Below are 12,146 nucleotides of genomic sequence, written 5' to 3'. Positions count from 1 at the left end.
CGTGATTTTTACGCAGCGTTAGTCCGCTGCGTAAAAGTCACGACATGTCTGTTCTATGAGCGTTTTTCGCGCATCACGCACCCATTGAAGTCAATGGGTGCGTGAAAACCACGCATGCCACACGGAAGCACTTCCGTGCGAACAGCGTGATTCGCGCAGCAGCTGTCAAAAGGATGAATGAAAACAGAAAAGCACCACGTGCTTTTCTGTTTACAAACATCCAAATGGAGTTTCATAATGATGGCGGCTGCGCGAAAAGCACTCAGCCGCACACCATATGATGCTGCCACACAGAGCTGTCAAGTGCCTTTTGCGCAGGCAAAACGCCACCTTTTTTGCATGCGCAAAAGGCACACACTCATGTGAATCCGGCCTTACCTAGGCCGTTGTCCTGTGCAGTCCGGTCCGGCCTCCCTGGAAGATGCTGCAGCCCATGTGACCGCTGCACGCAGCGTAAACGGTAATAAATTGACCTGCGGTGCAGAATTTAAATCAGCAGCATGTTATTTTATGCTGCATTTTAGTTGATATTCTGTTGCAGATTTTCCCCATTGAATTCAATGGGGGTGCAAATCCTGCAACAAAAAGGCAAGAGTTGCGACTTATGCGGTATATTTGCAGCGATTACGCCGCAAAAATCGCAACTACGGAAAAGGAAAAAAAACATACTTACCCAGAAGTCTGTGTTTCTTTGTCTAGATGACGTTACATCCCATGTGACCGCCGCTGCAGCCAATTACAGGCTGCAATGTCATTAAGAGAGGCTGGACCGGACTGCACAGGAGGGACGTATCGCCATAAGAACAGCCTAGGTAAGTATGAGCGTTTTTTACTGCTGCTTTGTGGTGTGGTGTGATTTTTTTCGGACGGAATGTACTGCGGGTTCCAAGTCGGACACGCCGCGTGATTTTTATGCAGCATATCTGACCCGTGGGAACCCGGCCTTAGGCTTTATGCACACAAACGTATTTCTCATCAGTGTGCTGTCCGTTTTAAAAACAGACAGCACACTGACCCATGTAATTCAATGCAGATATTTACACATCCGTTTGTTTTTTTAAAGGAGCATGTGTCATGTTGTGCTCACAGCACGCCCTATTCTGGTCAGTTTTTGCAGCCCAGACTGTCCCCTTTTTTACAGGTCAGTTTCTAAAGAAATGCAGAAAATAAAGAAAAGTGAAACAAGGAAGTGCTTGTAGAGGAGAAAAACGGAGACACACGGAAACTACACGGATGTAACATGGACATTTATGGATGAAAATGTTTCATTTTTAGCGGACACAAATCGGACACGCTCGTGTGAATAAGGCCTAAGGCCTCATGCACACGGCCGTGCCCGTAATCATGGGCCGCGATTGCGGTCATGTCCGGCCGCAATTACGGTTGATTTTTGCGGTCATGTGCATGGGGCCTGAGAGATATGTACTGTATGTTGTTTCCTTTTTGTCTATTCAGCTCTGTTTAATGCTTTAACAATGTATTCTTACTGTCTGTAGTAATGAAAAATGATTGGCAGGTAACATTCTTTACAGTTTAGTATTCACAAGGCAGTATTTTGTTCTTGTGAGGTCTCTTTCTGGAATAATGAATTGGTAATTATGCTTATGAAGTAGAGTGATGCCTGCTTGACACATGAAATGACATTCTGTACTTATATGCTTGCTCAGAGACGTACAACCCACTTTCCTAAGAATAAATGGAAGAAAACACGGGGTCTTTTGCAAACCACAAAAAATGCAGAGCAAGGAACATTTGATATCACAGCTAGTGCGAGGGAGAAAAGGAAGAGCTGCTTAACGCCACCAATGAGGTTGCAGCTTTCATTTTCCAAAGGATCTCTGTAAAATGATGTATGGATCAAGTTGCACTGTATCCAGGGTGTATGCAACACCGGCTATTCTTTTTCAATCGATTCTAAGGCTGGGTTCACACGACCTATTTTCAGGCGTAAACGAGGCGTATTATGCCTCGTTTTACGTCTGAAAATACGGCTACAATACGTCGGCAAACATCTGCCCATTCATTTGAATGGGTTTGCCGACGTACTGTGCCGACGACCTGTCATTTACGCGTCGTCGTTTGACAGCTGTCAAACGACGACGCGTAAATTGACTTCCTCGGCAAAGAAGTGCAGGACACTTCTTTGAAACGTAATTTGAGCCGTTCTTCATTGAATTCAATGAAGAGCAGCTCAAGATTACGGGCGTCAAAGACGCCTCGCATAATGCGAGGAGAAGCTTTTACGTCTGAAACGAGGCAGCTATTTTCTCCTGAGAAGTGCTGCCGACAACGGTGATTTTCTAATTCTGCATAAAAGAGAAGATCAGCATTTACTCGTTCAACGGCTGATCATTGCCCTTATTACATAGGGCGATGATAGGAAACGAGCATTCATATAAATGCTTGTTTGTCGCATCATTGGCCCGTGTAATAGGGCCTTAAGGCAACAGTTAATCTTTACATCTCATAGAAGGAAATCAAGTCTTTACGAGGTACGTACAATAGCTATAAATAGTTTCATAGCAACCGCCCACATGACTGTAAACTGACCCTTATCACTGTGCTTTGGTTTTAGTGTAATGCGGCGGTCACCTTGCTAGGGGAACGAGTAGATAGTTTTGTCCACCGGATGATGATGGCACAGGTATTACTGTCTCCATGTCTCCCTGTGTGGCAAGAAATGCTTACAGACTCTCTAATCATACAACACTCAACAAAATAAATGCTGGAATTTTCTGATAGTAGTCGACTGCGCTATTGATTCCGTCAAAACAACGGAACAATTTCACAAAGGTGAAAAATGGAAAACCATTAGCAAAGTTTCCGTCACCATTGAGCTCAATGGTGATGCAAACGGAAGCAAAGGTTTCCGTCTGCCTTTCCGTTGAGGTGTTGCCCCAATGGAAAGCTCAGATGGAACCTCTCAACGAAAAGACAACACTGATATGAACAGGCCATAAACCAATTAGAAAAAAAACATGGCTTCTGGATTATAAATAATACCAAAGGTTTAAAAAAATAAGTCACTGTGAATTTATGCTACATATAGTAGATTTGCCTTCTTTGTATTAATCCTATAGGCTTACAAGACTCTGGACGGGGTTGTAATAGGAAGAGTCAGTGCTGCCTATGACAATCAATCCGTTTCCAGCATTCACTTTACTAGAACAAGTAGAACTGATTAAGTTATATAAAATTATATTCAAATATCTAAAAGATATTGTTGGAACCACAAGCAGTCAGTTGAGTGTGTTTTCGTCAAAAGTGGTATTATAAAGATCAGTGTTGTCACGCAAATCCCAAGTATTTGTAGTGGAACAGGTGTGTAGTAGTGCAGGTGTATGGCTGTGGTGCAATGGAAGGTCAGGGAATAATTCTCCGGGCTGTGATATCCCACATTGCAATGGGGTACACCGGTTAACCATTACTTTTTGAGTAATCTACAGAAAGTTACAGGAGACCTTGCTGTGGGGTCAGAAAGTTAGTGAGGTGTGCAAGGTCCGAAAAGGAAATCTTTTTTGATGGCACCATAAAGGCAGAATGTCTATTTTATTGTACAGTTATGAGGGTGAACTTTTCCATGGCTGCCTCCAGCAAAGTAGTGCAGTTACACACAAAGCTTGTGTCTCAAGGACTCGTGTTTGGAGATCGATTGATCTCCAAGGACATAAGGCCACCACTTTCACCTGATCTCACACCTCTGGGTTATGTTCTGTGAGGACATATAAAAGATGCTGTTTACAAAGACAATTTTCACACTGTCCTTGACATAAAGCAAACCATCACAACCACATCGGCAACATTTCTATTTCAACACGATAAAACGCGTAAATATTTGTCTAGAAGCAAATGGAGGCTACTTCCAACGTATGACTGTAGTTATTATATTTGATTTGTTACTCATAGGTACATAGTGATTTTTTTGTTCACTCTGTATATATACTATCAAGGAGTTGCAAATGAACAATATCTTCAAACATTTCAATTTACATTTTTAGACCAGCCCCTGCTGGTTCTGCCAAAGCACACACCTAATGCTGCCTGGAAACACCCCTTTCAGAGGATTTCTATAGGATTTATCCAAAGATACTTTACCCAAAAAGTGAAAGTAGCCATATATTAATAAATGAGAATTGAGAGTGAACAGTCGTTTTGTCCGCCGGTTCTTCCAATAAGAAAGTGACAGTTTTACTATCTGTTGCTAAGATGCTAATTCACAAGTGACAACTAAAATGACGGCACTTCCTGTTACTGTCACTTTTTAAAAAATGGCCTTCACAAATGAACCGATTCTGATTTATTAGAATATGGCCACTGTCACATTTTGGGTGAAATCCGCCCAAAAAAGCCAAATGTTTAAAGTAATCATATTACAGACTGATGTAATGTATTTATATACTTTTTTTTAAATTTGAGATTATTGCATAACGTGGACATGAACTAACTGATTTGCTATGGAATTTGCCCAATATTCATGACTACATAACACTGTCAGAGATAAGATGACAGGCGTAGGCTTCGTTTACATCTGCGTCAGCGCTCTGTTCCGACGTTCGGTCTGAGCTTTCCGTCGGAACGGATCCCTGACTGACACAAACCGTAAGTTTCCGTTTCCATCACCATTAATTTCAATGGTGACGGATCCTGTGCCAATGATTTCAGTTTGTCTCCGTGGTGCAAGGGTTCGGTCGTTTTGGCGGGATGAATACTACGGTATTCATCACGTCAAAATGACGGAACCTTTGCACCACGTAGACAAACTGAAACCATTGGCACCGGGTCCGTCACCATTGAAATCAATGGTGATGGAAACGGAAACCTTTGGTTTCAATTTGTGTCAGTCAGGGCTCCGTTCCGACGGAACGGAGCCCTGACGCAGATGTGAACGAAGGCTAACTTGCTATTTAGTGTTCTACAGTCTTCATCCTTCTTTTCACTGCTCTTTAGCTCTCTCTCACTAAGTGAGAGCCTTGATCTTTGACTCCAGGTCTGCTACAGCGCTCAGTGCACTCTATTAGAGTCACAAATCTACCTCTCCGTATAACGCTGCTCTACTGTTTTGTATTGGCTATGGTGCATAAGCACAAACTCTCTGTTCCACAACTGTTCAACACCCCTTACAAGCTCATGGGGAACTGAGTTCCAATAAAACAAGCATAGAATGATCATAAACTACAAGTAAATAAAACACGGTTATGTTGTGTTTATTGTTGGCTGTTTGACTGCTTTCATCTCTGCTCCACCAGCAGGAACTTAGTATACAGAGTGCTGGTTTTTAGGATAGAATGATAGAAGGAGATTAATAAGATTATCAGGTAAATACCATATATACTTCATATGCATAGTAAAATATATTGAGCTGCAAAAGGCTTACATTTCCAGTCATGGGGACCTGTACAGATAGACAAAGATTCAAGGATTCGGAGCGCCGGAGATAGCCGAGTGCAGTGTTTGGCTTTTTCTGGCGATGCCATAGAGAATGAATGGAGCGGCAGTGCGCATGAGCGACCTGCCGCTCGGTTCAAACTTGGGGTTCGGGCAACTCGGGCTCCCTGTTCTCGTAAACGGTGGGGGGTCAGAGCTGTCAGACACCCACCAATCAGCAAGTTACCCCTTACCCTACGGATAGGGGGTAACTTGTTGTAACCGGAATACCCCTTTAATCATTTAAAAGATGTCGCTTTCATTTGTCCGTTTTTTTATTAGTGCCAGGTGCACCTGCAAAGTTCTGATGGTGCGGTATCTTTAAATTACAAACTTAAGGTGAACATCATAGGGAATATTAAGTTGATATTTCAATTTTACCAACCACAAATATCTTCTGAGACTATTACATATGACCTTAATATCTTTTGTTCTGAAGCTACAGAAAATAAAACAGTTATCTGTAGCGCTATTCACTATTTAGCAATGTAGGGCAGGTTACGGTGCGTACGTTTTGAATAAAAGGAGTGAGAGTCTACATGCTGCGACTGCTTAGTTGCTTCATTCAAGCAGGGGATTAGGTAACAGGTGAACCTAAAACAAATGGTTATGAAAATAATAGAAATATGCTAAGCTAATGACCATATGTCTGTAGACAGGTAGGGATCCATGGTTTTCAATGTGCTGATCAGCATCCTGTGTTAATTAACTAATAACTGGTGAACAAGATACAAAAAGGGTCACCAGCAAAGGCCGCATCTACATGCGACTTATATGATCCAGCCGAAAATGTCGGATCATGGCTTTAACCAATGAGAACAAAGTGCAAAACGATTGGTTTTCTGATCTCACCACTGTCATTGTTGCTATCATAGCATGTGTCATCATGTAAACGGTGAACAGAATACAAATCTGGAGCTGGGTGCCCATCTGCTTCCCGTGATATCAGAAACGTGTCTAGACTTGAATGGAGTACCAAGCACAGGGGGGTAGGTTGGTTTATGAATGTATTTATGCCAGTTTTCTCATCCCCAAGATAAGATTGAAAGTCCCAATGGAAGTAGGTAATGCTGCCACTACTATACATTGTAAATAGTTACTATAAATCATATGGTAATAATAATGCAGTATATATAGTTACTTTTAAAGCTGGTGATCAAAATAACAGATGTATACATGATGTGGAAATGTTTTATTCGTCATAGTACATTTGCAGAAAAAAAAATTCCTTGCACAAAATCTTCATAATCATGAATCGTTTGGACTTGTACAAAGGTGTGGGCAATTTAATATCATATTTTAATTTCTAGGGGTATGCAATGACTTTTTATTACAACGTTCTGCTCTTGATCTTTTGCTTATTATGTTTTATCTCTGAATCATGGTGAGTCAGAAACTTACTGAATAGCAGAAGCTAGTGACTGCCATTAAAGGGACACTAAACCTCAGGTCTTCTCCTTTTGCAGTGATGCTAAAAACAATCTATTATTCCCTCTAAGGCTATGTTCACATCAGGTTTCTTGGCTGACGTTTAGCGTATATGTCGGGAAAGGATCCTGATGTATATGTTAAACATAGGCTGTGACGGATACCTAACAGTGGCATCCTTTACCCATATACTATTATTGGATACTTTATTAGGTACGTCATGAACTCTCATCACCCTTTTCATGACATATACGTTAAACAGATACCATTATAGCCTATGGGCGACAGATGCCACTGCAAGGCATTTGTCACAGGCATCCGTCACCCATAAACAATTATGGTAACTGTTTAACATATACGTCATGAAAAGCTATTGAAAAGCCCATGATGGATACGTTAAGCGGATGCCTGGGATGTATGCTATACATAAGCTCCCATTTAAAAAAACATATCATACGGTATATGTTTTTCTTTTTTGCATTATTCTGTTGTATAGAATAGAATTGTATAATATGCTATGCCATAGCTCAAAAAACAGTATCCCTGATGAATACCAGCCTGATAGAGACCAAAAGCACACTCGTTTGGTCTCCAGCGGGCTACTGGAGCGTTATGGAAACATTTACTGTGTACGTCAGGAACTTTCCTGATGTACACAAAAAATTTAGGGCAAAAGCGTGATGTGAATGGGGTCTAAGCAGAGAAAGGTTGGATCTTGTCTTCTTCAAATACTAACAGGAAGTAGAAAAAGAGTCCCCAGCCCCCCAACTGATCACTACTTCATCTAGTACTTCCAGCACTCCCATTCATTTCTATGGAGTGTAGATGTGAACTCCGGGCCAACTCTCTCATTTAAAATGGGGACTTGGGGTCCGTTGTTCTCAGTTATAGTGGATGTCCCAGGGATTAGACCCCACCTATATTTATTTTTAGGACTTGTTTAATTGATTCATATGGAATGCATGAGAAAGAAAATGCTGGCATGTTTCATCAGATTGGCACCATATGAGTGCCTACGGCTCCATCATATGGTCCCCTTATGAAACTGTAGGGACAGGTAAACTTTTCAAACTGGAATCAAGTAGCAGGTCAGTTTGAATTCCCTTAGCACTATAATTCCATACTAATGCTAAAAACTACAAGTACAGTCAAGCCTTCAGCCTACTGCCAAACTTCTTCTTCGTTGGAGCGCAATTCCTTCACCGACAAGTATGCATAGTATAGCTGAATTCTGTTCCCACTATGCTGTGATACTCTACATCTCCACCCGAGTTCTGACTTTGCTGTCCAGGATCTAGTTTCCAGCAGCCGGGATCCAAGAACGCTTGTATGTTTAGCGTCTAATACCAAACGTTACAGATCATATGATATCACATGCACGGAGTGGTTATGAACACTTGATCAGTAGGGATGAGGAAAAGGTCCAGCATGGCCATAAACTTTAAGGGCATGTTCAAACGGGTCAGATTTGCTGCGGAATGTAGACTTTTGGCCAAATTTTCTGCTGTGAACTAACAGCAGAGGAGAAAAAAAGACTATACTCACCTTCCCCTAATCTCCCGTAGCGACATGTTTCCGCGAGACCGGCTAGTCTTTGTGCCTTGGGCATCCTAGGATGAAGTTTTTGTCTCATGTGACCGTTGAAGCCTGTGATTGGCTGCAGCAGGTACATGGAACAAAATGTCATTCTATGAGGATGGCTGCACAAAGAACACCCTTTGGAGCAGTGAGGCATTGCTATGGGAGATTTGGGGAGGTGAGTATAATCTTTTTTAATTTTAAAGTGTAAATATGTTGTTGTTTTTTCTCCCTACTTGCAATTTTTGCTGCGAATTTGCAGCTTTTTCATAGCAAAAAATGCAACATTGGCGATTGCAGAAATAGCAACAATTGCTATATGTTACAGATTTTAACTTCCCAATTGAAGTAAAATCCAAACAGAAAATCTGAAGCAGTACACTTTGTGTGAACGTAGCCTAAAACTGAAACGTGAAAACATGTTTTATAGGCTGGATAAAATCCAGAGACCAGTTTGATTTGTAAAATCTTACCCAGGAGTTCTTTCTTCTACCAACATTCTCTTTCAGACTGATTTCTATTACACAAGTAATATCCGCATAAAACAATAAGTAATTCTAAGTAAAGTTCTGATGAAAGGGTAAAGAGACATAAAAATAGCGTCTTGTATCCAAGGACTGTGAGACATAACATAATGCTATTCATGTAAATTCCCTTCATCACTGACACTTGAAAATATTGAATTCCTCGGTTTGCAGACAGAAAGCCCTCTGACAATACACGTCTACCAAATCCCATAGATGAATCAATATCCAGCAGGGCATAGGTTAATGTATGCCTCGGCCCCTTACGTATTTACGAAATCCAATTATTTGTTTAATTTGTTTACAAGTTGAGCTATCATGAAGAAAACAAAATGAATGGACACTTTACATGAAACACTCTTATTATTGTCATTTATTGTAACATTTCTAATGCAGCAACATAACATCATAAGACACCGGTACCTATAGAAAAATGACATGGAGTGAAATATACAGTGTTTAGTCTTTCACATCACTATATATAAGTGAAAAACCCATAATACTAGAAAATGATGATGGCACCGCATAATAAGGCTGCATTAGTCAATAAGCGACCAAGAACATTATAAGAAAGCATTAGCAATGTAAACAAAGCCAATCCACCCTTCCATAAACTGTGAACGACTGACCAGCGGTACAAGCGAGTGAAGTATGGCGGCTGCTGACCTAAACATGACAGTTTAATGGAGTCATCTGTCATCCAAGAGCCAAGTCTCTACTGAGATCCATAGAGCTAAAAATCTGAGCAGCAAGACTTACCAGCAATGACAGAGACTTGTCTTTCATGACCAGGACAGCTGGCAGTCACCTAATGCATGACGACCATTCATAACAATGTGAAATATTTACATCTCAGTGTGTATATCTTGCTGCAAAGTTTATTTACCAGTTTACATGTTTAATAAATACAGGTTTATGGAAAGATACATTATTTAAACGCTGTAATGCCCACATTATCAGGTCACTGACATGTCCAGCAGTGGGACCATGGCAGGGAATATGTCCAGCACTGGTACAGAACCCACCCTCAACATCTACCTGAAGTTTACAGATTCTCCCAGTGTTTGTGTTGGTTTCCTCCTACACTCCATAAAAATCTAAATAGCTTCATTGGGTTCCTATTAAATTGTATGAGTAAATTAGATTGTAAGCTTCATTAGGGACTAATATAAGTGGACAGCCATGCAGAATATGGCAGATCTATAAATGGCAAGTCATTCATATATATATACATAGTGTTGTAATCCATGCACACATACACAATTCAGCATATAAAAAGTATCCTCTTCAACTTTGGCAGCAGTGACTTGGCTGTCAGCTCTTCGGGATAAGGGTGTGTCAGCGCAATGTGCACTCTGCTACATTGGTTGCTATATAGATGCTGCTGCTGGTGGTGGACGCAGATTTCCTCTGCTCCTTTGCTCAGGACCAGGAACAGCACCTCATATAACTCCTACCAGGGAGGTCCTGCGTGTACAATCCGGTGCCAGTCTCAGTGCCCAGCAGCTGCACCTATCCATCATGTACCATCCACAGTATCCTCCATCTCCTTATAGCAACAGAGTAGCAGAAACAGATCTCGCTAGCAGCTGTACACTGACGACATCGCGCTCCCACATTACATAGGACATCACCTCAGCAGCCTCTTATCACGTACAATGGAAATACATTCCTGTTTTCAATACAAACCAATGGAACCATCTCCAGTGCCAGGATGGTCTCTACTTTCATGCCACTTCCACACCCCTCTTCTAAATCTCCTTCTACAAAGGACAGCCCTTCTGGGCAGAGCAGGTAAGAGTCCTCAGCCCCTGCCAAGTTGCCTACCTGTGCCCGCAGAGCCTTGGTTGGTCTCCCTCTCTGCGGAGGATCCGGATTCTCAGGCAGCGACCAGCTCTTTTGTGTTCCTGCTTCCCAGTCACACGCTGAGACTACTAATGAACCCGGGAAGCTGCATGCACAAGCGCGGACAATGGCGGCCCTGGAACCTGCGTGAGGAAGAACGCGGCCCCCTGGCTGAGAAAGGAGAATGCAGGGAGGGGATGAGGCTGTTACCATGGCGACGGCTGCTGCCCCATCCTCCTCCTCCTCTAGGCCTGTGTGCCTTGTAGTAAAGACATACAGAGGAATACACTGGAGGGGAATGTTTGTAAACGCCTGTTTATCCACATCTTCTCCTTCCCCTGACTCATCTTCTTCTACAGGGGCATTTCCTACCTAGAAGGGTTACCACGGGGCACATGAATCCGTTTATGGTTATGAAATGCCCACTTTATTGCCCACATTCTTATCTTTTGTAATGTATCTGTCTACCCAAATGCTACACAGCTATACCATGAATCCTCCATAAACCTATGCCATTTGGGAATTGCTTAAAAAGTAATCCCCTAATGTAATGTATTGTCAGAATCTCTGCGTTTAGTCGTGGGGTGTTCTAATAATATACACATGGCTAAAGAGGTGATCCAGATATTATTCTATTAAGTTATTTTTTCTGTATACTGGCAGGTTATTTAAAGGGGTAGCCTGTCCAGCAGCTGGGTAGGGGGAGGGGGTCGTGGGAGTCCCATTGACATACCTCCCAACTTTTGAATTCGGAAAAGAGGGGCATTTTAAGCCATGCCCCCTAACCACGCCCAATATCCCGCATAAACACATCAAATCACGGCCAGATCCTTCTGCAAATAACACGCGCACATTCTCACTGCGGATCTCTAGACTGTCTGGATATCACAGATATTATGGATCTGGTTATATCGTCTTTATGTTACTTTTCCTATCTTGGGTATAACATTTTCTCATCACGGCGGCAGCTGCAGGACAGACCAAAAGCCTGAGAACAATGAAAGTCAAGAGGGAGACCCGGTGGTTGATGACTTTTCAATTGACAGGTAGCAGAGTTACATGATGGGGATTTTTTTTCCCAGTTGTGTAACGCTGCTACCGGTCAATGGAAAAATCATCCACCAGAGCCCCCCTGTAGGTAGCGCCAGACACAGCCCCCCTGTAGATAGCTCCAGATACAGCCCCCCTGTAGATAGCTCCAGATACAGCCCCCCTGTAGATAGCTCCAGATACAGCCCCCCTGTAGATAGCTCCAGATACAGCCCCCTGTAGATAGCTCCACACACAGCCCCCCTGTAGATAGCTCCAGATACAGCCCCCCTGTAGATAGCTCCAGATACAGCCCCC

At 42.3% G+C, this 12,146-nt stretch overlaps 1 protein-coding gene across 5 annotated transcripts in view; it reads right to left on the bottom strand.

Moving 5' to 3' along the window:
* APBA2 (amyloid beta precursor protein binding family A member 2) overlaps positions 1-11,025 on the bottom strand; it is a 473,299-nt gene extending 462,274 nt beyond the window's left edge. For 3 of the 5 annotated variants that reach the window (XM_075857892.1, XM_075857891.1, XM_075857893.1), the window contains exon 1: positions 10,782-11,024. The gene's annotated coding sequence lies outside the window, so the exon portion shown is untranslated. Of the gene's footprint in view, positions 1-10,781 lie in introns of all 5 variants that reach the window. The other 2 variants (XM_075857895.1, XM_075857894.1) reach the window with 2 other exon arrangements.
* Between the last annotated feature and the right edge of the window lie 1,121 nt (positions 11,026-12,146).

The sequence above is a fragment of the Rhinoderma darwinii genome, chromosome 3 (genome assembly GCF_050947455.1).
Source record: "Rhinoderma darwinii isolate aRhiDar2 chromosome 3, aRhiDar2.hap1, whole genome shotgun sequence".
NCBI classification, from domain to species: domain Eukaryota; kingdom Metazoa; phylum Chordata; class Amphibia; order Anura; family Rhinodermatidae; genus Rhinoderma; species Rhinoderma darwinii.
Note: the sequence above shows the minus strand (reverse complement) of the source record. Positions and strands in the feature narration are given on the sequence as shown.